We start from the raw sequence: 27,304 nt of genomic DNA on the forward strand, positions 1-27,304 counted from the left end.
AATAAAAAGAAAATCTATTACTAAACTGTATAATGAAGAAACATATTAAACTTTTCATGTGTTAAAATGTTGCATGTAATTATTAAAAAATAAATATACTATTCAGAAATAGTATAAGTAAGTATTCAAAGAGTATCTCACTGTTCTTTTTTTTAAAAGGAAAGCTTGTTTTTATTATTTAACTGGAGTATAGTTGATTTACAATATTATGTTAGTTTCAGATGTATAGCATAGTGATTTTTTCTGATTATATTCCATTATAGGTTATTATAAGACTGAGTATAATTCCCTGTGCTATACAGTAAATCCTCATTGCTTATTTATTCTTGTGTAGTATTTTTTGTATCTCTTAATCCCATAATTCTAATTAATTCCTCCTCTCCTCCTTGGTAACCATAAATTTATTTTCTATGTCTGTGAGTCTATTTCTGCTTTGTATACAGATTCACTTGTATAATTTTTAGACCACATATGAGTGATATCATGTTGTATTTGTCTCTCTCTGACATTTCAGTAAGCATATTCTTTAAGTCCATTTATGTTGCTGCAAATGGCAGTATTTCACTCTTTTTTGTGGTTGAGTTGTATGTCATTGTGTATATATATATATCCTTCCTCTTTATTTTTCTATGGTGCTTTTTAATGTTCTGGAAGAAATAATCAAGCAGACTAGCCTATGCAAAAAATTACATAAATAGAAATTCAATTAATCAGAAAATATACCAAATATTTCCTGTATCTAAATCCTGTGTCAGGAGCTGTAGAAAACTGTGTTAGAAGTATACAACTTGATTTTAGGAAGGGACAAAGGATCTCTGAGGCAAAAATCATTGCAAGTAAGTAAGGAGTGTGGTAGGGTGAGCAGACTGAACAAAAAGGTTTGAGTAGAGGGGATTCATGAACTTGTGAACATTATGGAATGGAGTTAGAAGTCATGCTGACTCATCTTCTGAGGGAAGTGCATGCCTTGGGAAGGAGAGAAGCTCCTGGAGAGCTCTGAAGGCTAGGGGTAGACTGATGCCACAGCATGACAGAGGACCCTTGTTGCCTAACCAGGGTCCATGAAGCCTGAAAAGATTTGACCCTGCCAACTTCATTGAGCCTTTTCCTTCTTCTTAGCCATTTTGGACTTTGTTGCTTGAGTATACCAAGCTCATGGTCTGAAACCTGTACACTGGCCCTTCACTTCACCTGCGGAGAGTTTTGCCTAGGTAAATGTAGGGCCGGTTCCTTCTCATCATTCAGATATCAGCTTGAAGGCCAACACCAGAAAAACACTTCTTATCTAAGGAAGTTCTCTTTTGCCTTACTACTCTAGTTATTCTCTACCATATGCTTTGTTTAATATCTTCATGACTTTTTCTTTAATCTATTTGAGAGATTGCTTTGTTAGTTTTTTTTCTCCCATTGGAAAGAAAGGTCCATAAATCCGGAAGTAAGAATTTTTGTTATTTGTACCTAGCGTGCATGCATGCTAAGTCGCTTCAGTCATGTCCAACTCTGTGTGACCCTGTGAACTTTAGCCCACCAGGGTCTCCTGTCCATGGGATTCTCCAGGCAAGAATACTGGAGTGGGTTGTCCTGCCCTCCTCCATGGGATCTTTCTGATCCAGGGATCGAATCTATGTCTTTTAAGTCTCATGCATTGGCAGGAGGGTTGTTTACCACTAGCACCAACTGGGAAGCCCTTTGTACCTAGAGGGATACCCATTTTATAGCAGGAAGTCAGTAATATTTGCCTGACTTAGAGTAGAAAGTCAACAATTATTTGTGCAAAGAGCAATGGTAAATAAAAGCTGAGAAAGAGAAAAAACCATCTCTTTCCTTCTGAATCACAAGGCATGGAAAAGAATGGGAAAATCTGGCAGATTTACCACAAACACTTTTGTGTTAACTTTTTTAGGATAACAAACTAGTGGAGTCTAAAGTACATTTACAGCTTAAATATAGAGAATCACAAAGAAGAAAAGGAAAAAAGTCACCAAAAATAATCCCACTCAAACATAACAGTTAAAATTCTGTTATGTTTCTTTTGAGATATTTATTTATGTACTTGGGCTTCCCACATGGTGCTAGTGGTAAAGAATCCATCTGCCAATACAGCAGTCATGGGTTTGATCCCTGGGTCAGGAAGATCCCCTGGAGGAGGGCATGGCAGCCCACTCCAGTATTATTGAGTGGAGAATCCCATAGAGGAACATGGCTGGCTACAGTCCATAGGGTCACAAAGAGTCTGACATGACTAAAGTGACTTAGCATGCATTTACAAATTATACAAAATAATATCACACTATTCCACAACTCACTTAACAATACAATATGTAAATCTTTTCATGCTGATGTATATACTTCTAGCATATCGTTCTTAGTGGCTATGTGGTAATTGAATGGGCAGAGTTATTTTGCTTTAGTCAAAACTTTATTGCTGACATTTATTTCCACTTATCAGTTACCAGCAGTACTACTATGAAAGACCTTGATATATCTCATTCTATATATACAGCTTTGATTCCTTCCTCATGACAACTTAATAGAAATGAAATAACTTTGCTAAAATATATTTGTAAGGTTTCATTATATATTGCAAAATTGTCCTCTAAAATGGTTGGGTCAATTTAAAATTTCTTCACCAGCAGTGAATTAGAGGACTAGTTGCTCCCACCTTTGCAAAAGGTGGATGTATAATTAAGTTGAATCTTTATAAACCTAAAAACAAAATTGTTATTTACTGATCCAGTTAAAATTTTCTTAATTTTTGTTATAAAATATTACATATTTATAAAACATGTAGCACATATTTAATTTAGAAAGTACAATACCTGTGATCGGAAAAAGCAAGAGAGTTCCAGAAAAACATCTATTTCTGCTTTATTGACTATGCCAAAGCTGTTGACTGTGTGGATCACAATAAACTGTGGAACATTCTGAAAGAGATGGGAATACCAGACCACCTGATCTGACTCTTGAGAAATTTGTATGCAGGTCAGGAAGCAACAGTTAGAACTGGACATGGAACAACAAACTGGTTTCAAATAGGAAAAGGTGTACATAAAGGCTGTATATTGTCACCCTGTTTATTTAACTTATATGCAAAGTACATCATGAGAAACGCTGGACTGGAAGAAACACAAGCTGGAATCAAGATTGCCGGGAGAAATATCAATAACCTCAGATATGCAGATGACACCACCCTTATGGCAGAAAGTGAAGAGGAACTAAAAAGCCTCTTGATGAAAGTGAAAGTGGAGAGTGAAAAAGTTGGCTTAAAGCTCAACATTCAGAAAACGAAGATCATGACATCTGGTCCCACCACTTCATGGAAAATAGATAGGGAAACAGTGGAAACAGTGTCAGACTTTATTTTTCTGGGCTCCAAAATCACTACAGATGGTGACTGCAGCCATGAAATTAAAAGATGCTTACTCCTTGGAAAGAAAGTTATGACCAACCTAGACAGCATATTGAAAAGCAGAGACATTACTTTGCCAACAAAGGTTCGTCTAGTCAAGGCTATGGTTTTTCCTGTGGTCATGTATGGATGCAAGAGTTGGACTGTGAAGAAGGCTGAGCGCCGAAGAATTGATGCTTTTAAACTGTGGTGTTGGAGAAGACTCTTGAGAGTCCCTTGGACTGCAAGGAGATCCAACCAGTCCATTCTGAAGGAGATCAGCCCCGGGATTTCTTTGGAGGGAATGATGCTAAAGCTGAAACTCCAGTACTTTGGCCACCTCATGTGAAGAGTTGACTCATTGGAGAAGACTCTGATGCTGGGAGGGATTGGGGGCAAGAGGAGAAGGGGACGACAGAGGATGAGATGGCTGGATGGCATCACTGACTCGATGGACGTGAGTCTGAGTGAACTCCGGGAGTTGGTGATGGACAGGGAGGCCTGGCGTGCTGCAATTCATGGGGTTGCAAAGAGTCGGACACAACTGAGTGACTGATTTGATCTGATCCCACCTATATCATTGCACCTATCCTCCTAACTTCTATTCCTTTACTCTGCTTCCCACTCAGATGTAATCAATATCCTGGGTGTTTTGGTTTATGCTTCTTTTGCCTTTTTGAAAAATAATTTTAATAAATAAGTATGTATTTACAAACATTATGAAGTTTAATTTGGCTCATTTGTAAAGTTTATATGTATACTTAAAATATGCATAATGTATTAGAACTTACTCAAGAAAAACTATGAATATATATTTTTAAGGAATTTCTCTTTTTCATCTTTACAGTTTTACAATTTATTTGCATACTCAGTGTTGAAAAGCTGAAAGCTTTTCCTCTAAGATCAGGAACCAGATGAGGATGCCTGCTTTTGGTACTTTTATTCAACATAGTGTTAGAAGTCTTAGCCACAGTGATCAGACAAGAAAAAGAAAAGGCATTCAAATTAAAAGGTAATAAATAAAAATGTCACTATTTGCATATGATATGATACTAAATGTAGAAAAACCTAAAGACTCCACAAAAAAACTATTAGAACTAATAAATGAATTCAGTAAAGTTGAAGGATACAAAAACAATATACAGAAATTTGTTGCATTATTATACACTAATCCAAAGAAAACAAGAAAGCAATTCTATTTACATTTGCATAAAAAAGAATAAAATACCTATGAATAAATTTAACCAAGGAGGTGAAAGACCTATAATCTGAAAACTAGAAGGTATTCATGAAAGAAACTGAAGATGACCCAAATAAATGAAAAGAAATTATGTGTTCATGGATTGAAAGAATTAATATCATTAAAATGTTCATACCACCCAAGGAAATCTATAGATTCAGGGCACTCTCAGTCTAAATATCCATGGCATTTTTCACAGAACTAGAATAAATAATCATTAAATTTGTATGATAGCTGTTCAGTCATGTCTGCCTCTGTGATCCCATGGACTGAAGCCTGCCAGGCTCCTCTGTCCATGGAATTCTCCAGGCAAGAGTACTGGAATGGGTACCTATTGCCTTCTCCAAGGGATCTTCCTGACCCAGAGATCGAACCCAGGTCTCCCTCATTTCAGGCAGATTATTTACCATCTGAGCCACTGGGGAAGCCCTAAATTTGTATGGAACCATGAAATATCCTGAACAGCCAAAATAATTTTGAGAAATACACACAAAGCTAGAGGTATTGGAGGACTTCCCTGGTAGTCTAGTGGTAAAAAATCCACCTGCCAATGCAGGGGACACAGGTTCCATCCCTGGTCTAGGGTTAGGGTCTAGGAAGATTCCATATTTCATGGGGCAACTAAGCCCATGGGTCACAACTACTGAGCTTCCACGCTGCACTTACTAAAGCCAGTGTGCCTACAGCCCATACTCCACAACAGGAAAAGCCATCACAATGAGAAGTCCATGCACTGCAACTAGAGAGCAGTCCTGCTCGCTGCAACTGAAGAAAGCCCATGCACGGCAATGAGGACCCAGCATAGCCCAAATAATAATAATGATAATAATAATAAAATAGAGGTATTCATACTCTCTGACCTCAAACTATACTACAATGCTACAGCTTCCCAGGTGGCTTAGTGGTAATGCATCTGCCTGCCAATGTAGGAGCTGCAGGAGACGTGAGTTCAATCCCTGGGTTGGGAAGATCCCCTGGAGGAGGGTGTGGCAGCCCACTCCAGTATTCTTACCTGGAGAATCTCATGGACAGAGGCACTTGGCGGGCTACAGTCCATGGGGTCACAAAGAGTTGGACAAGACTGAGCATGTACACACAGCCATAGTAATCAAAACAGCATGATACTGGCACAAAAACAGACACATAGATCAGTGGAACAGAATAGAAAGCCCAGACATGCAAATGCAGTCAACTAGCCTATGGCCAAAGGAGAAAAGAATATACAGTGGGGAATAGACAATGTTGGGCAAACGGGACAGCTACGTGTAAAGAAATGAAACTATATCATTTTGTTACACCCAATATAAAAATAAACTCAAAATGAATTAAAAACTTAAAGATCAGCCCCGAAACCATGAAACATCTAGGAGAAAACATGACCGGCTGTCTTCATATTTAGTTGCTCTTTAATTCAGTCTTAGTAATATTTTTTTTGGATCCGTCTCCTCAAGCAAGGGCAACAAAAACAAAAGTAAACAATGGGATTACATCAAACTAAAAAAAGGAAAAACCAAAAAGCTTTTGCACAAAGAAGGAAACCACCAATAAAATAGAAAAGCAAAAGCAATCTACTAAGTGGACAAGATGTTTGGAAATTATATCTGATAAAAGGTTAATATCCAAACTATATAAATAACTCACACAGGCATTTTTCCCCCCCAAAAAAGACATACATATGGCCAATAGACACATGGAAAAGTGCTCAATATCACATCAGGAAAATGCAAATCAAAACCGTAACTATGTAGAACCTCATACCAGTCAGAATGGCTATCAGAAAAGACACAAGAAATAACAAGTATTGGTGAGGTTGTGGAGAAAAGGGAATCCTAGTACACTGTTGGTGGGAATGTAAATTGGTGTAGCCGCTATGGAAAACAGTATGGGAGTTTTCCAAAAATTAAAAATAAAAATAACACATGATTCAGCAATTCCACTCTTGGGTGTTTGTTGGAAGAAAATGAAATCACTCATCTTGAAAACATATATGTACATCAATGTTTACTGCAGCATTATTTACAATATTGAAAGTATGGAAATAACCTGTGTCTATCCACAGGTGAATGTGTAAAGAGGATGTGGTATATATAACTTAGCCTTAAACTTTGCAACAACATGGATAAACCTGCAGAGTATTATGCTATGTGAAATAAGTCACAGAAAGACAAATACTTTATGTTTTCACTTATACATGGACTCTAAGAAACAAAACAAGCAAATATTACAAAACAGAAATGGACTCACAGATACAGAGAACAAACTTGGTTACCAGAAGGGAAGGGAATGAGGGCTTGGGTGAAACACATGAAGAGGATTTAGAGGTGCAAACTTCCAGTTATAAAACAAATAAGTCACAGGAGTGTAAGGTACAGCACAAGGAATAGAGTCAAGAATATAACTTTGTGTGGTATATAATCTATAAACATATTGAATAACTATGGTGTATACCTGAATCTATTATAAAATGTTAACAATTAAAAAAGCCATCTAATTAAAAATAAAGAAATAAAGATTTTGAAGTAAAAAATTTAATGGTACAAAGAATTATATAGTAGTTTTATTATTTTTAAATAATATTTTTATATAATATAGATGTACACCTTTCTGAGTCTCTTTGTTTCCATCTCCACCTCTATTGTGTGGATATATGTATCAGATATTTACATATATATCTGATATATATATATATATAAATAATAAGGCTGATATGTGCCAGCTTTATTGAAGTATAGTTGATATGTGAAAAACTGAACATACTTAATATCCTTGGATATGTGCAAACATCCATGATACAATCACCACAATCAAAGTAACAGCCATGTTGCATAGCAGATCTCTAGAACTAATTCATCAAACATAACTGAAAAGTATTAGAACTAGAAAAAAATTTCTTTTATAAACATAACTTGATAGCATTTGTCATATAAATGGAATCATGCGGTATCTGTCCTTCTGTGAATGGCTATTTTACTTAGTACCATGTCTTCCAGTTTAATTCTTATTGTTGGAAAAGGCAGGATTTCTTTTCAAGGCTGAATAATATTCCATTGAACGAAAATATTACACTTTCTTTTCCATTCACCTGTCAGTGGACACGTGGATTGTTTCCATACCTTGGCTATTGTTAAAAATGCTGTAAGAAACACGGGACAACAGGTATCTCTTTGAGATGCTGACATAGTAGCATACTGTTTTCCATAATGGGTGTACCAATTTATCTTTCCACCAGTGTCCAAGAGTTCCAGTTTCTCCACATCCTCACCAACACTTATTATCATTTTGATAATGGCCACCCTTCAATTCATTTAAGTCACTCAGTCGTGTCCGACTCTTTGCGACCCCACAGAGTGCAGCACGCCAGGCCTCCCTGCCCATCACCAACTCCTGGAGTTTATTCAACCTCATGTTCACTGAATCGGTGATGCCATCCAACCATCTCATCCTCTGTCTTCTCCTTCACCTCCCACCTTCAATCTGGCCCAGCATTAGGGTCTTTTCAGATGAGTCAGTTCCTCTCATCAGATGGTCAAATGATTGGACTTTCAGCTTCAGCGTCAGTCCTTCCAATGAATATTCAGGACTGATTTCCTTTAGGATGGACTGGTTGAATCTCCCTGCAGTCCAAGGGACTCTCAAGAGTCTTCTCCAACACCACAGTTCAAAAGCATCAATTCTTCAGCACTCATCTTTCTTTATTGTCCAACTCTCACATCCACACATGCTTACTGGAAAAACCATAGTCTTGACTATGGACCATTGTCGGCAAAGGAATGTCTCTGCTTTTCAATATGCTGTCTAGGTTTCTCATAGCTTTTCCTCCAAGGAGCAAATGTCTTTCAATTTAATGGCTGCAGTCACCATCTGCAGTGATTTTGGAGCCCCCCACCAAAAAAGTCTGTCACTGTTTCCACTCTTTCCCCATCTATTTGCCATGAGGTGATGGGACCAGATGCCAAGATCTTAGTTTTCTGAATGTTGAGCTTTAAGCCAACTTTTTCACTCTCCTCTTTCACTTTCATCAAGAGGCTCTTTAGCTCTTCTTCGCTTTCTGCCATAAGGGTGGTGTCATCTGCATATCTAAGGTTATTGATATTTCTCCTGGCAATCTTGATTCCAGCTTGTGCTTCTTCCAGCCCAGCGTTTCTCATGATGCACTCTGCATATAAGTTAAATAAGAAGTGTGACAATATACAGCCTTGATGTATTCCTTTTCCTTTTTGGAACCAGTCTGTTGTTCCATGTCCAGTTCTAACTGTTGCTTCCTGACCTGCATACAGATTTCCCAAGAGGCGGGTAAGGTGGTCTGGTATTTCCATCTCTTTAAGAACTTTCCACAGTTTGTTGTAATCCACAGAGTCAAAGGCTTTGGCATAGTCAATAAAACAGAAATAGATGTTTTTCTGGAACTCTTTTGCTTTTTCAATGATCCAACAGATGTTGACAATTTGATCTCTGGTTCCTCTGCCTTTTCTAAATCCAGTTTGAACACCTGGAAGTTCATGGTTCATGTACCATTGAAGCCTGTCTTGGAGAATTTTGAGCATTACTTTGCTAACATTTGAGATGAGTGCAATTGTGTGGTAGTTTGAACATTCTTTGGCATTGCCTTTCTTTGGGACTGGAATGAAAACTGACCTTTTCCAGTCCTGTGGCCACTGCTGAGTTTTCCAAATTTGCTGGCACATTGAGTGCAGAACTTTCACAGCATCATCTTTCAGGATTTGGAATAGCTCAACTGGAATTCCATCACCTCCACTAGCTTTGTTTATAGTGATGCTTCCTAAGGCCCCTTGACTTTGCATTCCAGGATGTCTGGCTCTAGGTGAGTGATCACACCATCACGATTATTTGGGTCGTGAAGATTTTTTTTGTATAGTTCTTCTGTGTATTCTTGCCACCTCTTCTTAATATCTTCTGCTTCTATTAGGTCCATACCCTTTCGGTCCTCTATCGAGCCCATCTTTGAATGGAATGTTCCCCTGGTATATCTAATTTTCTTCAAGAGATCTCTAGTCTTTCCCATTCTGTTGTTTTCCTCTATTTCTTTGTATTGATCACTGAGGAAGGCTTTCTTATCTCTTCTTGCTATTCTTTGGAACTCTGCATTCAGATGGGTTTATCTTTCCTTTTCTCCTTTGCCTTTCACTTCTCTTCTTTTCATAGCTATTTGTAAGGCTCCCTTAGACAACCATTTTGCCTTTTTGTGTTTCTTTTTCTTGGTGATGGTCTTGATCCTTGCCTCCTGTACAACGTCATGAACCTCCGTCCATAGTTCTTCAGGCACGCTGTCTATGCTAAAGTGCATGAAATGATATCTCATTGCAGTTTTGCCTTGCATTCCTTTGATAACTAATAATGTTGAGCATCTCTTCACACACTTTTTAGCCATTTGTATGATCTTCAGAAATAAGAACAAAGTTGGAGACATCACACTCCTGACTTCATATTATATTACAAATCTTCAGTAATGAAAACAGTATAGTACTGGCATAAAGACAAACATATAGACAAATGGAACAAAATAGAGAGCCCAGAAAGTAACCCATGTGTATATGGTCAACTGATCTTTGACAAGAGTGTCAAGAATGCGCTATGGGGAAAGCATAGTCTCTTTAACAAATGAAAAACTTAATATCCACATGGCAAAAAAATGGAAGGGAAAGAAACTGGATCTCTAACTTACACCACACACAAAGTTCAAACCAATGGATAGACTTAAATGTAAACCTAAATTATTAAACTTCTAGGAGAAAACTTAGGGGAAACACTTGGTTTTGGGAATGATTTCTTGGATGTAACACCAAAAACACAGTAACAAAAGAAAAAATAAACCTAAAACTAAAAGGTTTCTACACAGCAAAGGAAACAATCAACAGAGCGAAAAGGCAGCTTATAAAATGGGAGAAAATATTCACAAACTATGTATCTGATAAGAGGTTAATTTCCAAAATACATAAGGAATTCAAACACACAATAGTAAAAAACCAAATAATCCAATTAAAAAATTGGCAAAGGATTAAACAGGCATTTTTATAAAGAAGACATGCAAATACATAATTTTGTTCTGCTCCCTGCAGTTAAGAAGCGGATTGTCTAGATATTAGTCTTTCCAAAGAACTAGCTTCTGGCTTTGTTGGTCTTCTCTATTTTATATTTATTTTCAGAATTTTTGATTTTTGCTCTTATCTATTTTACTTTCTCTTAATATATTTTATTTGTTTTCTAAATTCCAATGTTAGAAACTTAGATATTTAATGTTTTTGCTTTATTCTTTTCTCATGTACGCATTTCTATTGAAATAGAGGTAGGATTTTATATCCTACAAGTTCAGTTAAGTATCTAAAAATTTCTAAAAATTTTTCATTGAAGTAAATTATTTAGAAGTTTTAAAATTTGATAATGTATTAGAATTAGAAAATCTTTCTTTTATAAACTTATAACTTGATAGTATTTGTTGGTAGATTCAGGCCTACTTGACATTAATTCTATGAAATATGTTAAACTTACTTATATTCTCTTACTTGGTCAATTTTTGTAACTGTTCCATATGTGTTTGAAAAAAAATCTGTGTTCTTTAATTGCTGAGTAAAAAGTCCCATATACTTCAAATAGATCATGCATTTTTAAAAAATTGAAGTATAGTTGACTTAAACAAAACTATTCCATGTTAATTTCAGGTGTATAGCAAAGTGATTCAGCACACACATATATGCATAATTCCAGAAAAATATTTACTTCTGCTTCATTGACTATATTAAAGCCTTTGACTGTGTGGAACACAACAAACTGTGGAAAATTCTTAAAGAGATGGGAATAGCAGACCACCTTACCTGCGTCCTGTGAAACCTGTATGCAGGTCAAGAAGCAACAGTTAGAACCGAATGGAAAAACAGACTGGTTCCAAATTGGTAAAGGAATACGTCAAGGCTGTATATTGTCACCCTGCTTATGTAACTTATATACAGAGTACATCATGTGAAATTCTGGATTAGATGAAGCACAAGCTGTAAAGATTGCTGGGAGAAATACCAATAACTTCAGATATGCAGGTGACACCATCCTTAAGGCAGGAAGTGAAGAGGAACTAAAGAGACTCTTGAGGAAGGTGAAAGAGAAGAGTGAAAACTTTGGCTTAAATTCATTTTGATATTTGGCAAAACTAATACAATTATGTAAAGTTTAAAAATAAAATAAAATTAATTAAAAAAAATAAATTAACTCAACATTCAAAAAATGAAGATCATGGCATCTGGTCCCATCACTTCATGGCAAATAGATGGGAAAACAATGGAAACAATGACAGACTTTATTTTTTGGGGGCTCCAAAATCACTACAGATGATGACTGCATCCATGAAATTAAAAGACACTTCCTCCTTGGAAGAAAAGTTATGACCAACCTAGACAGCATATTAAAAAGCAGAGACATTCCTTTGCCGACAAAGGTCTGTCTAGTCAAAGCTATGGTTTTTCCAATAGTCATGTATGGATGTGAGAGTTGGACTATGAAGAAGGCTAAGCACCAATGAACTTATGCTTTTGAACTGTGGTGTTGAAGAGGACTCTTGAGAATCCCTTGAACTGCAAGGAGATCCAACCAGTCAATCCTAAAGGAAGTCAGTCCTGAATATTCATTGGAAAGACTGATGCTGAAACTGAAGCTCCAATCCTTTGGCCACCTGATGCTAAGAAGTGACTCATTTGAAAAGACCCTGATGCTGGGAAGGATTGAAGGCAGGAGGAGAAGGGGCTGACAGAGGATGAGATGGTTGGATGGCATCACCGACTCTATACACATAAGTTTGAGTAAGCTCCAGGAATTGGTGTTGGACAGATGCTGCAGTCCATGGGGTTGCAAAGAGTTGGACATGACTGAGTGACTGAACAACAACATATATTTATATTAAAAAAAATTATATTCCACTATAGTTTATTATAAGATATTGAATCTATTTCTCTGAGCTTTACTATAAATACTTGTTGCATATCTATTTCAATGTGGTAGTGTGTACCTGCTAATTCCCTACTCCTACTTTATCTCTCCCCTTTCCTCTTTGCTAAGTAAGTTTGTTTTCTATGTCTGAATCTTTTTTGGAAATAAATTCATTTTTACTATTTTTCTAAATTCCACATGTAAGTGATATCATATAATATTTGTCTTTCTCTGTGTGGCTTATTTCACTTTACCATAATCCCTCATGCTCATGCTCAGTTGTTTCAGTCATGTCTGAGTCTGCCACCCTATGGACTGTAGCCTATCAGGCTCCTCTGTCCATGGGATTTTCCAGGCAAGAACACTGGAGTGGGCTGCCATGCCCTCCTCCAGGGGATCTCCTGACCCAGGGATTGAACTCGAGTTCCCTGCAGTTCCTGCATTGCGGGTGGATTCTTTACAGCTGAGCCACTGGGGAAGCCAATAATAATCTCTAGGTCCATCCAAGTTGCTGAAAATGGCATTATTTCATTCTTTCTCTATGGCTGAGTAATATTCTGTTATATATATATATATCTCACCTTTTCTTTATACACATATATATATATGTACACAAATTACCTTTTCTTTATCCATTCATTTGTTGATGGACACAGCATAATTGTTCAAATCCATAGCATTGCTATTTTTTTTGTTGATTTGATTTATAGTTGGTGTGTAAGATATGTATTGATATTTTCTATTATGTTTGAAAGAATGTTGTATTTAATCAATTTTTGCTTTATATATTTTGAGACTATGATATTAGTTTTATACAATTTTAGAATATTCTTGGTGAATTGAAGCTTTTTTTATGCAGTAGCACTTTCTGCTCCTAATAATGCCTTTGAATTAACATATATTGTCTGATATAGATATAACCGTGCTAGTAGGTTTTTTGATATTTAATTATTTCCTATTAAATGTCTCTATCTGCATGTTTTTAGGTATGTGTCTTATAAATATCACATAGAGGCATTTTAAAGATATGTTTTGATATTCTCTACAAATACATAAAGCTGACAATATCTTTAGTTCACTGAATTCTTAAAACAGCTGGTCCTAATAACAGGTATGTTTATGAGGCATGAACCACTTGGATATATTGATTATTTATAAAAATTATTTTAAGGTACATCAGAAAAAACTAGTTGAGCATATTTTTAAAGTGAATATTTATTAAATATTGACTATATGTTTTGCATTGCATACCGCTGCTTGCCAGCATTTACTGATCAGATGATGGGTATGGGGGAAGTATGGTAGTAATCGATTATAATTCTTTCTGAGAGTTAATATGAAGCATACTACCTGAGGGCTTCCCAGGTGGTGCTAGTGGTGAAGAACCCACCTGCCAGTGCAGGTAGATTTAAGAGATGCAGATTTGAGCCCTGGATTGGGAAGATCCCCTGGAGGAGGGCATGGCAACCCACTCCAGTATTCCTGCCTGGCGAATCCTATGGGCAAAGGATTATAGTCCACGGGGTCGCAAAGAGTCGGACATGACTGAAGAGACTTAGCATACACAATATTACCTGAAGAAGGATGGTGGGAATTGAAGCAAAGGTAAATATTATAGAATAATAAGATAAAACTATATAAGAACCTCTTTTATAAGATGTGGTCAAGGAAGGCTACCTATTTGGAAAGGGTGTATCTATTTTCAAAACTTTCTGCATGACAATTTCTCTAATACTTTAGTAATTAGCAGTTTAGAACTTGACAACACTCTCATGGAAAAATGTCTGTAGCCTAGGATCCTAGATTTTTAGTCTCATGGGACTGAAAGGCATGTAGAGAGCCAAAATTGCTGAAGTAAAGTTATGTTTTGTGATGTCTCATTTGCTGTTACTTCCTAGTTTTCACTGAAGAGTGCTTTTGCCATAAAACATCTAGTTAGTAGAGTAGAGTAATAGTCTTTCCATTTCCTGCTGAATCTCAAGCATTCTAAAGTGTTGGGTTTCTTTATCAGATCATATCAGTCGCTGAGTCATGTCCAACTCTTTGCAACCCCATGAATCGCAGCACGCCAGGCCTCCCTGTCCATCACCAACTCCCGGAGTTCACTCAGACTCACGTCCATCGAGTCAGTGATGCCATCCAGCCATCTCATCCTCTGTCGTCCCCTTCTCCTCCTGCCCCCAATCCCTCCCAGCATCAGAGTCTTTTCCAATGAGTCAACTCTTTGCGTGAGGTGGCCAAAGTACTGGAGTTTCAGCTTTAGCATCATTTCTTTGGAAGGTGGCCAAAATACTGGAGTTTCAGCTTTAGCATCATTTCTTTGGAAGAAATCCCAGGGCTGATCTCCTTCAGAAGGGACTGGTTGGATCTCCTTGCAGTCCAAAGGACTCTCAAGAGTCTTCTCCAACACTACAGTTCAAAAGCATCAATTCTTCGGTGCTCAGCCTTCTTCACAGTCCAACTCTCACATCCATACATGACCACAGGAAAAACCATAGCCTTGACTAGACAGACCTTTGTTGGCAAAGTAATGTCTCTGCTTTTGAATATGCTATCTAGGTTGGTCATAACTTTCCTTCCAAGGAGTAAGCGTCTTTTAATTTCATGGCTGCAGTCACCATCTGTAGTGATTTTGGAGCCCAGAAAAATAAAGTCTGCCACTGTTTCCACTGTTTCCCCATCTATTTCCCATGAAGTGATGGGACCGGATGCCATGATCTTCATTTTCTGAATGTTGAGCTTTAAGCCAACTTTTCCACTCTCCACTTTCACTTTCATCAAGAGGCTTTTTAGTTCCTCTTCACTTTCTGCCATAAGGGTGGTGTCATCTGCATATCTGAGGTTATTGATATTTCTCCCGTCAATCTTGATTCCAGCTTGTGTTTCTTCCAGTCCAGTGTTTCTCATGATGTACTCTGCATAGAAGTTAAATAAGCCGGGTGACAATATACAGCCTTGACGTACTCCTTTTCCTCTTTGGAACCAGTCTGTTGTTCCATGTCCAGTTCTAACTGTTGCTTCCTGACCTGCATACAAATTTCTCAAGAGTCAGATCAGGTGGTCTGGTATTCCAATTTCTTTCAGAATTTTCCACAGTTTATTGTGATCCACACAGTCAAAGGCTTTGGCATCGTCAATAAAGCAGAAATAGATGTTTTTCTAGAACTCTCTTGCTTTTTCCATGATCCAGCGGATGTTGGCAATTTTATCTCTGGTTCCTCTGCCTTTTCTAAAACCAGCTTGAACATCAGGAAGTTCACGGTTCACATATTGCTCAAGCCTGGCTTGGAGAATTTTGAGCATTACTTTACTAGTGTGTGAGATGAGTGCAATTGTGCGGTAGTTTGAGCATTCTTTGGCATTGCCTTTCTTTGGGATTGGAATGAAAACTGACCTTTTCCAGTCCTGTGGCCACTGCTGAGTTGTCCAAATTTGCTGGCATATTGAGTGCAGCACTTTCACAGCATCATCTTTAGGATTTGGAATAGCTCAACTGGAATTCTATCACCTCCACTAGCTTTGTTCATAGTGATGCTTTCTAAGGCCCACTTGACTTCACGTTCCAGGATGTCTGGCTCTAGGTCAGTGATCACACCATCATGATTATCTGGGTTGTGAAGATCTTTTTTGTACAGTTCTTCTGTGTATTCTTGCCATCTCTTTTTAATATCTTCTGCTTCTGTTAGGTCCACACAATTTCTGTCCTTTATCAAGCCCATCTTTGCATGAAATGTTCTTTTGGTATCTCTGATTTTCTTCAAGAGATCCCTAGTCTTTCCCATTCTGTTGTTTTCCTGTATTTCTTTGCATTGATCGCTGAAGAAGGCTTTCTTATCTCTTCTTGCTATTCTTCGGAACTTTGCATTCAGATGTTTATCTCTTTCCTTTTCTCCTTTGCTTTTCACTTCTCTTCTTTTCACAGCTATTTGTAAGGCCTCCCCAGACAGCCATTTTGCTTTTTTGCATTTCTTTTCCATGGGGATGGTCTAGATCCCTGTCTCCTGTACAACGTCATGAACCTTATATTTATTGTGTTGTCTCCTTTTAAAGCAAAACTATTTCTGCACATCTATCTAAGCCATAATTAAATTGGGTACTAAGAATCTACTTTCTTTTCTCTGTTCTTTTGTTCTTTTTATTCCCCAGGTGAAAATCAGGGTGGACTCTGAGGCATAATTCCCAGGAAAATCCAATTAATGAAGGGCTAGCTATTCCCAAGATTCCCACCAACACTTGGCCACCACAGGCTAATTAGAATTATTTTTTCACTTGAGAAAAACAATATTAAGCTTTTTGTTTTAGAAAGGTTTACAATCTCAGTCAGAGTGAAACTGTCCTTTCCTGAATCTAGAAAAATGCTACTATTTCAAGCACTATCATGCAAAGTATATGTAAAACAATTGTTTTACTATTTAGCAAGTCCAAAATTAATCTGACTTATCTTTGAGTCTCTCTCCATTGATTTCTCTGTAATCCCCCTTACTTCTTTTAACTTAATCTATGGTTTTATTGTTATTTGATGTATTTGTTACATATATATTCTGGGCAATACATGAAAAGGAGCATCAAGATGAATAAAAGTATGACTCTTGTTTAGGGTTTTGGGGAAGACTTTGGGGCAAGGCATGGAAAGGAGTTTCAAAATGCATAACTCTTTGACTTTTGCTAAAGGCTTGGGGAAGATGACACTAAACTGGGTGGTGAATGAAGGGTGGGATTTTGACTAGAAGAGGTTGTTCTTGGGAGGAGGAAAAGTGTGATTTTTCATCTTTTCTATGTCTTATTCCTTTTTATTCCCCAATTCTGTATTTCCTTTTACTTTTTCATGGTAGATAAATTCCTAAGTGATGTTTTCAGTTTCTGTGTTTTATAAAGTTTCAATTTCTGTTATTTGGTACCCAGAATCCATCACACTAACTCTTATTTTTCTCTCTTAGAAATTATGGCTAATATATAATGGAAGTTTCTATATCTTCTCATACAATTTGGAGGGACTTGATCTACCATTTGAGGAAAATAGGTTCTTTGGTCTAACTCAGGTAAGAGAGAGTTCTGGTTCTTTGCAAATAGGATTAGTAATATTTTCATCATCAGATATGAGTAATTTCCAGAGTTCAGAGAAAATTCATTCATGTTTTTCTTGATGTCTTAAACTAAAAATCTCATGTGAAAACCTCACCACGGGAAACTAAGATTAGGTATAGATAATATAGCATAAGTTGGGTGTCAAGTTAATGTCTCTTTCTGCTGTGCAAGCAGGGCAAGTTAAAAGTGGGAGAGTTGTGGGACTTCTCCTATGGGCCAGTGTTTAAGACTCTGTGCTTCCAGTGCAAGTGACTTGGGTTCAATCCCTGGTCAAGGAGCTAAGATCCCACATACTGTGTAGTCCCCTGCCCCCCAAAAGTGGTAGAATTGTAGCGGCTTGGAATACCCAGGAAGCATGTCACAATTAGGGATGTGCCTAACTGAAGTAAAAATTTTACGAGAGTAGAGTTTTATATAAAACTAGGTGACTACATTGATTTCCTCTAGCTTTTCATGTGAACGGTTTAATTGAAAAAGCTCTGGAAGGGATGCTTTGGAGGCCAGGAACTTGGGAGAGACTAGATCTTGGTAAGGTTGTCGTAGTGGAGGTCTTGGACAGCCAGGGACTGTCTGAGAGAAGTAGATAATGAGCAGGAGCAGAAGGCAGTATGACAAGAGATGGTAGAGGAGCTGGAGATGAGGTGGCAGACACCAAAGACCCTCTGCCTGTCAAGTCTTTGCAGGCAGCCCATTTGCCTGTCAAGTACCTTGGAAGTAAAAGCTACTTCCTCACACCCTCGAAGTTACTTTGTCTTTAGGTTGTCAGTGACTTATGGAATAGTATAGTGAAAAACCTTGGGCTGTGGAGTCAACTTTGTTTTTTAAATTAATAATTTTTCTTTAAAGAGAAAAACATGTGCAAAATAGAAAATTTATCACTCATAGTCCCCTCCTAGAAAACAACTGTGAAAATTTTGACATTTCTTCAAGTACTTTTTAATCCACCTGCATTTTTAAAACAATGGCAAGAATTGGGTTTGAATTGGACACTTAGCTGTGCAAAATTAGGCAATTTAATCTCTTTCAGTCCTTACAAAACATGGATCATATTCCTCCTTTCTATGCTCTATCCTGCTATTGTGCAACAAAGGATATGAAAGATTTTTTAGAGGTTGAAAACTTTTAGAAAGAGGAAATTAATGTCATAAATTTTGGTATTTGCCTCCTGTAGGAAATTATTAATAAAACATGATTAAAAAACATTTATGGTAGGTTACAACTTGAATAAATTATCCTAGTTGAAATTATGTGATAGTAGGAACATTCTTAATTCAGAAGAGTTTATAACTTATATGGTTAACCATGAGGAATAATGATATTCTTACAATTGTATTTTATTTTTAGAGTGTATAGCACAGCTATAAAATATAATATACACAATATTAATGTTTTCTAAAGTCAATATGAGGTCAGAATAAATAGAAGTATGTCATGCAAGTTTCAGGAAATAATTGTATTATATTTATGATTAGATACAATCTTATTAACATTTTAAACCAAGATTCATTAGCATGTTAAGGAAATAGAAATGATGTGTAGATAGTTAAGAAGACCAGACAACTATTAACATGTTGAAAAGAGTTAAGAAAGGAGATGTCATTTGTAATAAAAAGTGTTTATTCTGGATATCATATGACTAAGGAGAGTCATAAGATTAAGGAGAAGTTAAAGAAATTATGTAGTCGAGTCACTGACCAAAGATTTAGTTGATGACTCCTTTAGCATTTTGCACATAGATCATTAGCTTGTCAGTCATAATAATTTTTATTTCTCCTGAGAAGTCAGCAGAAGTGAACAATCTTGAATAATCATCCAAAGTAAATTATGTCTGAAGGTTTGGAGAGGATTGAGAAAGCCATTCATGAAGCCCTCAAAAGGATGCCCCAAACAGGTTTTAGAATCTACACATTTGCGTATAATTACAGTTCTGTTATGCATTGTGTATGTAGCCTTGATCTTCCCTTTGGCCTCTAGGTTACAGTGATTTAAGTCCTCCCTGACGTTAATAACTCTAGTTGTAATTTTTTCAGGTATGCCCACATAAGAATGCATAGGGAATGGGGAAATTAGATAAGATGGCATTGCTAAGCTAATACCTGGAAGAGGATCAGAATAAAGTTATACTAGCATCTAATATCTAAGCCTTTAGATCACTTACTTTTCATTTATAAATATTTTTGTATGTCCCATGAACAGAAATGTCTCTGGCTCATTTTATGGGAATAACCTTTAATGCTTTTCTTCAAATATAGACCAGGCAGACAAAAAAATTAGTTTATTTCTCCCCTCATGGAGTAAGAATTCAAACCTCCAATAATGTCTGTACTACTCCTTCTTTATTACCTTCAGTTGTTTGTTCTTCCTCCAAATATTCCTACTTTGTCTATATTTTTAACTTAAAAAAACTGAAGTACAATTGAAATATGATATTATATTAGTTTCAGGTTCACAACACAACGGAACCTAAATCTGTAAGGATTAATTCCTTGCCTATGTTAATGACTCTAGTTAGAATTCTCATTTAAGAAGCTTTAGCCTTCAGGTCCAGCCTGTAGAATAGACATTATCAACAGGGAGAGAGATGACAAAGTCTTTGCACAATCCACTAGTGACAATATTTTTCAGAAAGTAGGAAATGGTGAACAGGATAGGATGATGCTTAGATATCAGAAGATTCAGCTATTCTGAGATATTTGGTGACCTTCATGAGACCAGTTTAAAGAAGGTGGTGGGGACAGCTGTCAGACTGCAAAGAGTTAAGGAGAAGGTAATCGATGGGCTTCCCTGGTGGCTCAGATGGTAAAGAGTCTGCCTGCAATGCTGGAGACCTGGGTTTAATCCTTGGGTCAGGAAGATCCCCTGGAGAAGGAAATTGCAACCCACTCCAGTATTCTTGCCTGGAAAATTCCATGGATGGAGGCTCCTGGCGGGCTACAGTGCATGGGGTTGCAAAGATTCAGACATGACTGAGCAACTATCTTTACTTTAGAATGAGAAGTATTAAAGAGGAATAAATATTTCTTGAAAGTAAGAGCAGAGAGGGAGATCATCCTGGAAAGATGGCATGGAGCCAAATTATAGGAGCACATTCTATGTTAGGAGTTTGTACTTCTAAAGGCAATGAGAATCACTGGACACTTTCTAGTGGTAGTAGTTATATCATCAAAGTGCTGCTTAGGAAGAGTAAGCTGATGGCCATATACAAGTTAGATGTGCAGACACTTATTGCCCTGTATTGTAGAATTTCAGTAATAATTAGTGAAAGGCAATGAAGATTTGAGAAGAGCAGGATGGATGACATGCCTGCAGTATTGTAATAGATCTGGAAGAAAAACTGCATTGGGAAGTAGAGAGATGATTATTAATTATTAATTTATTAATAAAATTAACAAAATTATTATTATTTTTTGTTCAGCTCAGTTCAGTTCAGTCACTCAGTCGTGTCTGACTCTTTGCAACCCCATGAATTGCAGCACGCCAGGCCTCCCTGTCCATCACCAGCTCTCAGAGTTCACCCAAACTCATGTCCATCAAGTCGGTGATGCCATCCAGCCATCTCATCCTCTGTCGTCCCCTTTTCCTCCTGCCCCTAATCCCTCCCAGCCAGAGATCATTCTGTCATTTTTGAGATTGCATCCAACTACTGCATTTCAGACTCTTTTGTTGACCATGATGGCTACTCCATTTCTTTTAAGGGATTCCTGCCCACAGTAGTAGATATAAAGGTCATCTGAGTTAAATTCACCCATTCCAGTCCATTTTAGTTCGCTGATTCCTAGAATGTCGATGTTCACTCTTGCCATCTCCTGTTTGACTACTTCCAATTTGCCTTGATTCATGGATCTAACATTCCAGGTTCCTATGCAATATTGCTCTTTACAGCATCGGACCTTGCTTCTATCACCAGTCACACCCACAACTGGGTATTGTTTTTGCTTTGGCTCCATCCCTTCATTCTTTCTGGAGTTATTTCTCCACTGATCTCCAGTAGCATATTGGGCATCTACCGACCTGGGGAGTTCCTCTCTCAGTATCCTATCATTTTGCCTTTTCATACTGTTCATGGGGTTCTCAAGGCAAGAATACTGAAGTGGTTTGCCATTCCCTTCTCCAATGGACCACATTTTGTCAGAACTCTCCACCATGACCTGCCCATCTTGGGTGGCCCCACATGGCATGGCTTAGTTTCATTGAGTTAGACATGGCTGTGTAGTCATGTGAAATTTCACTAGTATATAAATGTGTAGGTGATAGTGTTTGGTGGACTATGGAAAATATGACTATGCAGTTTAGAATAGAATTAGGAGATGAGTGACTAACTCCTAGGATTCAACTAGCATTTACATGCTGGGGAAATACTAAGCCTTTTCATATATATTGTCTTTCACACAGTGGTCAGGCTTTTGGGGAAGGTATTAATATAATTAGAATACATGAAAGACCATTAGGTGAAGAGAAAAACAACAAAATCTTAAAAAATGCTATTATTTAAATAGCAAATAAGTGATGAAAAACCAGAGAAAGACAAAATAAGGATTTTGAGAAATAGGCCTACCAGGAGAGTTTAGTGCCACTAAAGATATTTAAAATAGTATCAAATGGCTAACAATTATTGGGTTCTTGGTATGAGTCAAATACTGTTCTAAATTCTTCTCCTATAGTGATTTTTGAGGCCAGACTATTTTCTTTCCAATTTAATGATGAATAAATGTAGACATAGTAAGATTAAATCATTTGTCCAAGGTCAGTGTAAGTGGTACAGCAGGTGGTCAAGTCAAGTTTAAACCCAGCAGTCTAGTGTGTGATTTTTCATTTTTAACAAATATTTTACATCTCTCTCTCCAGAATATTAAAAATAAGAAGGAAAATAAATAACTAAATAAACTACATAATACTCAAATTTGTATATTTGGAAAGATTAACAGGGTTGGATTATCTTTTTTTTTTTTTGGATTATCTTTTAAATTTTAGTTCATTGCTATTTTCTATAGAAAATTTCACTTATCTTTAAAATCAATTTTCATTGTGAAAGAAAATGTTTGAGATGAGATTAATTCTAAGTTTGGAGTACTAAAAAGTCAAACTCTCAAAGCAATAAATCACAAAGCAATAAATAAGAATATAGCTATTGAGAGTTATAGTTTATTTCAAATTTCAATACCATGTTATTTATCTATTTCATAGACTTTTAAGCACTTTTCTATTGTCAAGTTATTATTCCAAAAACACTTAACAAGGACGTTACCTGTGCATTAGGTGACATTTATATTTCTGATTGACTGGAAGACACTGAATCTTGGAAATGAAAGGTATAGATGATTTCTGAAGGTTCAATTCAAATATTATAATCTATGTGTATAAAGCCCATATTAAATACATGTGATGTTAGGCTGTGTTGAGTATAGAGCTTCTGGAAGAATCAGATGTTAATTTCAATAAAAAATAATAACATCAGGTAAAAGGATTCATAAGTAATATAAATAAGACCCTTTGGAGTTGACCAATTCAGATGGACTTAGAGGGTGATTATTCTTGAAATCCAGATTTTAAGCTGGAAGTTTATAAAGGATTGGATATCTTAAAGAAAATGTTTATATATTTATTTATTTTTGGCTGTGCTGGGTTTTCTTTGCTGCACGGACTGTTGTCTACTCGGCAGCGACTGGGAGCTACTCTCCAGTTGCGGTGCACGAACTTATTGCTGTGCCTTCTCTTGTTGCCGAACACGGCTCTAGGGCATGTGGGCTTCCAGGCTCTAGAGCACAGGCTCAGTAGTTGTGGCTCACAGGCTTAGTTGCCCCTGGCAATGTGGAATCTTCCTGGATCAGGTACCTAACCTGTGTCTCCTGCATTGGCAGGCTGATTCTTTACCACTGAGCAACCAAGAAAGCCCAGGAGTGGATATTTTAAAGTGCATAAGATAAAGATAATGAAATGGAAATGATGATGGGAAATGAAACAGGGAGGATGGATTTAGGAGGCATAATATGTAAAACAAATAGAAGTTCCAGAGGATAAAAAGGAACTGATATAATTTAAATGGGGAGAGGAATAAGAAGATGGGCGTGAAAAGTATTTAAAAGGTCTCAGCTTGTTTGGTGTTGGGAAAAAGTGGAAGGAATTAAAATATACTAATAGGAAAATAAATTAATTTTTAAAAATTAATTTATTTAAAAATTAATAGGAAAATAAATTTCCTATTAGTGGGAAATTAATTAATTAAAAATAATTGGCATATTGTTTTAAAACAAGAGTGCAGAAATGTATTGCTGGAAGAGACAATAAACATGAAAAGAATAGACAAGTATATAGGGCTTCTATATTAATAAGAGTGATAAAATGAATATACTATCTTAACCAAATCAACACAAATTAAATATGAAAAAGTTCTCTATTTGCTGAAGACATTACTGTAAAACAAGAAAATTCAAGACACTGCAGTAAAACACTATTACACAGAACATGGTAAGGTAGCTACATAGAATGAAATTTTATTCATTTAGCAAGAGGAAGCTAGAAATGGAAATGAGAAAAAATGTTCTGTTCATAATGCCAAGAAAAAAGTTAAAAAATACGGGAATAAGTCTTACAAAGAAGGTATAGAATATGTATGGAGAAAAAGACAAAATCTTATTAAAGGACATGAAACAAGGTTTGAACAGATGGGTAGATGCATGTTTTTAAATGGAAAGATACCGTCATAATAACAACGCTCCTTCATTCCAAGTTAATATATAAATTTAATACAGTTAAAATCAAGAAGTGCAATGGAATTTTTTTGAGGGGTTGGATAAAATGATCTTAAAGTTTATATATAATAATGTATATACTGAAGAATAACTGTACTTCTCTGGAAGTCCAGTGGTTAAGAATCTGCCTGCCAGTGCTGCTGCTAAGTCGCTTCAGTCATGTCCGACTCTGTGTGACCCCAGAGATGATAGCCCACCAGGCTCCCCCATCCCTGGGATTCTCCAGGCAAGAACACTGGAGTGGGTTGCCATTTCCTTCCCCAATGCATGAAAGTGAAAAGTGAAAATGAAGTCACTCAGTCGTGTCCAACTCTTAGCCACCCCATGGACTGCAGCCTACCAGGCTCCTCCGCCCATGGGATTTTCCAGGCAAGAGTACTGGAGTGGGGTGCCATTGCCTTCTCCAGCCTGCCAGTGCAGGAGACACAAATTTGATCCCTGGCTCTGGAAGACCCCATATGTCACAGGGCAACTAGGCCCCTGTGCCACCACTACTGAGCCCGAGATCCCAAACTCTTAAGCCCATGTGCTGCTACTACTGGGCCTACGTGCTTAGAGCTGGTTCCACAACAAAAGAAGCTGCCACAGCGAGAAGCCCACGCACTGCGACTAGAGGAGGCTTGGGCGCAGCAACGCAAACCCAGCAGAGCCAAAAATAATTAGTTAATTTAAAAAAAGAATAGTCAACTAAGCATGAAAAATAATTACAGCAAAGGAGGGACTTGCTTTATCAAGTGACGTAAGATAAAGCCACGGTTTTGAAATACTCTGATATTTCTACAGATGTAGGTAAATATATCAGTGGAAACAGAACAAATAATTTAGAAACAGATTCCAAATTACCTGAAAATTTAGCAAAATGCAAAAATCGTAATTAAATTCATTGGGGAAAGAATAGGCCACTTTATGCATAGTGCCACTACAATTCTATTATACCTGGAAGAAATTAAAAGTGGACTTATATTTTAAAGCATATATAAAAGTAATAGAGCAGAGTACTAAATGGAAAACAAAAAACAATGAAATGTTGAAAGAAAATCTAAGGGTGTAGTTGTATGATCCAGGAGGGAGGGAGATCTTAACAAGACTAAATTCAGTAGCTATAAGTCAAGTAACAGCTGTATTTAATCATATAACAACTAAAAACTTGGGAATAGCCAAGGAAATTATAAACAGAATAATAGATAATTGACTTAAAAATATAATAAGTGACAAAAACTTAACACCTACAATATAAAAAGAGCTCTTATAAATGACAAGAAAAAGCACAATAAGAAATAGGAAAATACATGGAAAGTTAATTCACAAAAGACCAAATCTAAATTGCAAGAAAACATGTTCCAATTTATTGGTTGTCAGGGAATGAAAATTAAAGTAACAAAAACTATCATTTTATACCCAGTATACTGGCAACAATTTAAAAAGCGTTAACATTTATTTTTCTGGAGATCTTCACGACCCAGATAATCACGATGGTGTGATCACTGACCTAGAGCCAGACATCCTGGAACGTGAAGTCAAGTGGGCCTTAGAAAGCATCACTATGAACAAAGCTAGTGGAGGTGATGGAATTCCAGTTGAGCTATTCCAAATCCTGAAAGATGATGGTGTGAAAGTGCTGCACTCAATATGGCAGCAAATTTGGACAACGCAGCAGTGGCCACAGGACTGGAAAAGGTCAGTTTTCATTCCAATCCCAAAGAAAGGCAATGCCAAAGAATGCTCAAACTACCACACAATTGCACTCATCTCACATGCTAGTAAAGTAATGCTCAAAATTCTCCAAGCCAGGCTTGAGCAATATGTGAACCGTGAACTTCCTGATGTTCAAGCTGATTTTAGAAAAGGCAGAGGAACCAGAGATCAAATTGCCAACATCCGCTGGATCATGGAAAAAGCAAGAGAGTTCCAGAAAAGCATCTATTTCTGCTTTATTGACTATGCCAAAGTCTTTGACTGTGTGGATCACAATAAACTGTGGAAAATTCTGAAAGAGATGGGAATACCAGACCACCTGATCTGCCTCTTGAGAAATTTGTATGCAGGTCAGGAAGCAACAGTTAGAACTGGACATGGAACAACAGACTGGTTCCAAATAGGAAAAGGAGTATGTCGAGGCTGTATATTGTCACCCTGTTTATTTAACTTCTATGCAGAGTACATCATGAGAAACACTGGACTGGAAGAAACACAAGCTGGAATCAAGATTGCCGGGAGAAATATCAATAACCTCAGAAATGCAGATGACACCACCCTTATGGCAGAAAGTGAAGAGGAACTAAAAAGCCTCTTGATGAAAGTGAAAGTGGAGAGTGAAAAAGTTGGCTTAAAGCTCAACATTCAGAAAACTAAGATCATGGCATCCGGTCCCACCACTTCATGGGAAATAGATGGGGAAACAGTGGAAACAGTGTCAGACTTTATTTTTTTGGGCTCCAAAATCACTGCAGATGGTGACTGCAGCCATGAAATTGAAAGATGCTTACTCCTTGGAAGGAAAGTTATGACCAACCTAGATAGCATATTCAAAAGCAGAGACATCACTTTTCCAACAAAAGACCATCTGGTCAAGGCTATGGTTTTTCCTGTGGTCATGTATGGATGTGAGAGTTGGACTGTGAAGAAGGCTGAGCACCAAAGAATTGATGCTTTTGAACTGTGGTATTGGAGAAGACTCTCGAAAGTCCCTTGGACTGCAAGGAGATCCAACCAGTCCATTCTGAAGGAGATCAGCCCTGGGATTTCTTTGGAAGGAATGATGCTAAAGCTGAAACTCCAGTACTTTGGCCACCTCATGACTCATTGGAAAAGTCTCTGATGCTGGGAGGGATTGGGGGCGGGAGGAGAAGGGGACGACAGAGGATGAGATGGCTGGATGGCATCACCGACTCGATGGACGTGAGTCTCAGT

The 27,304-nt window shown here is 37.2% G+C and overlaps 1 protein-coding gene across 1 annotated transcript in view; it reads left to right on the plus strand.

Annotated features, from left to right (window-relative positions):
• Window positions 1-27,304, plus strand: part of LOC147364848 (olfactory receptor 4F15-like) — a 58,541-nt gene that overhangs the window by 14,766 nt on the left and 16,471 nt on the right. Inside the window, exon 2 of the mRNA XM_086322095.1 lies at window positions 17,498-17,599. The gene's annotated coding sequence lies outside the window, so the exon portion shown is untranslated. The remainder of the gene's footprint in view (window positions 1-17,497; window positions 17,600-27,304) is intronic.

This window comes from Bos grunniens, chromosome 10 (genome assembly GCF_055505025.1).
Source record: "Bos grunniens cultivar Pamir isolate PY7600 chromosome 10, Bosgru_T2T1.0, whole genome shotgun sequence".
NCBI classification, from domain to species: Eukaryota; Metazoa; Chordata; class Mammalia; order Artiodactyla; family Bovidae; genus Bos; species Bos grunniens.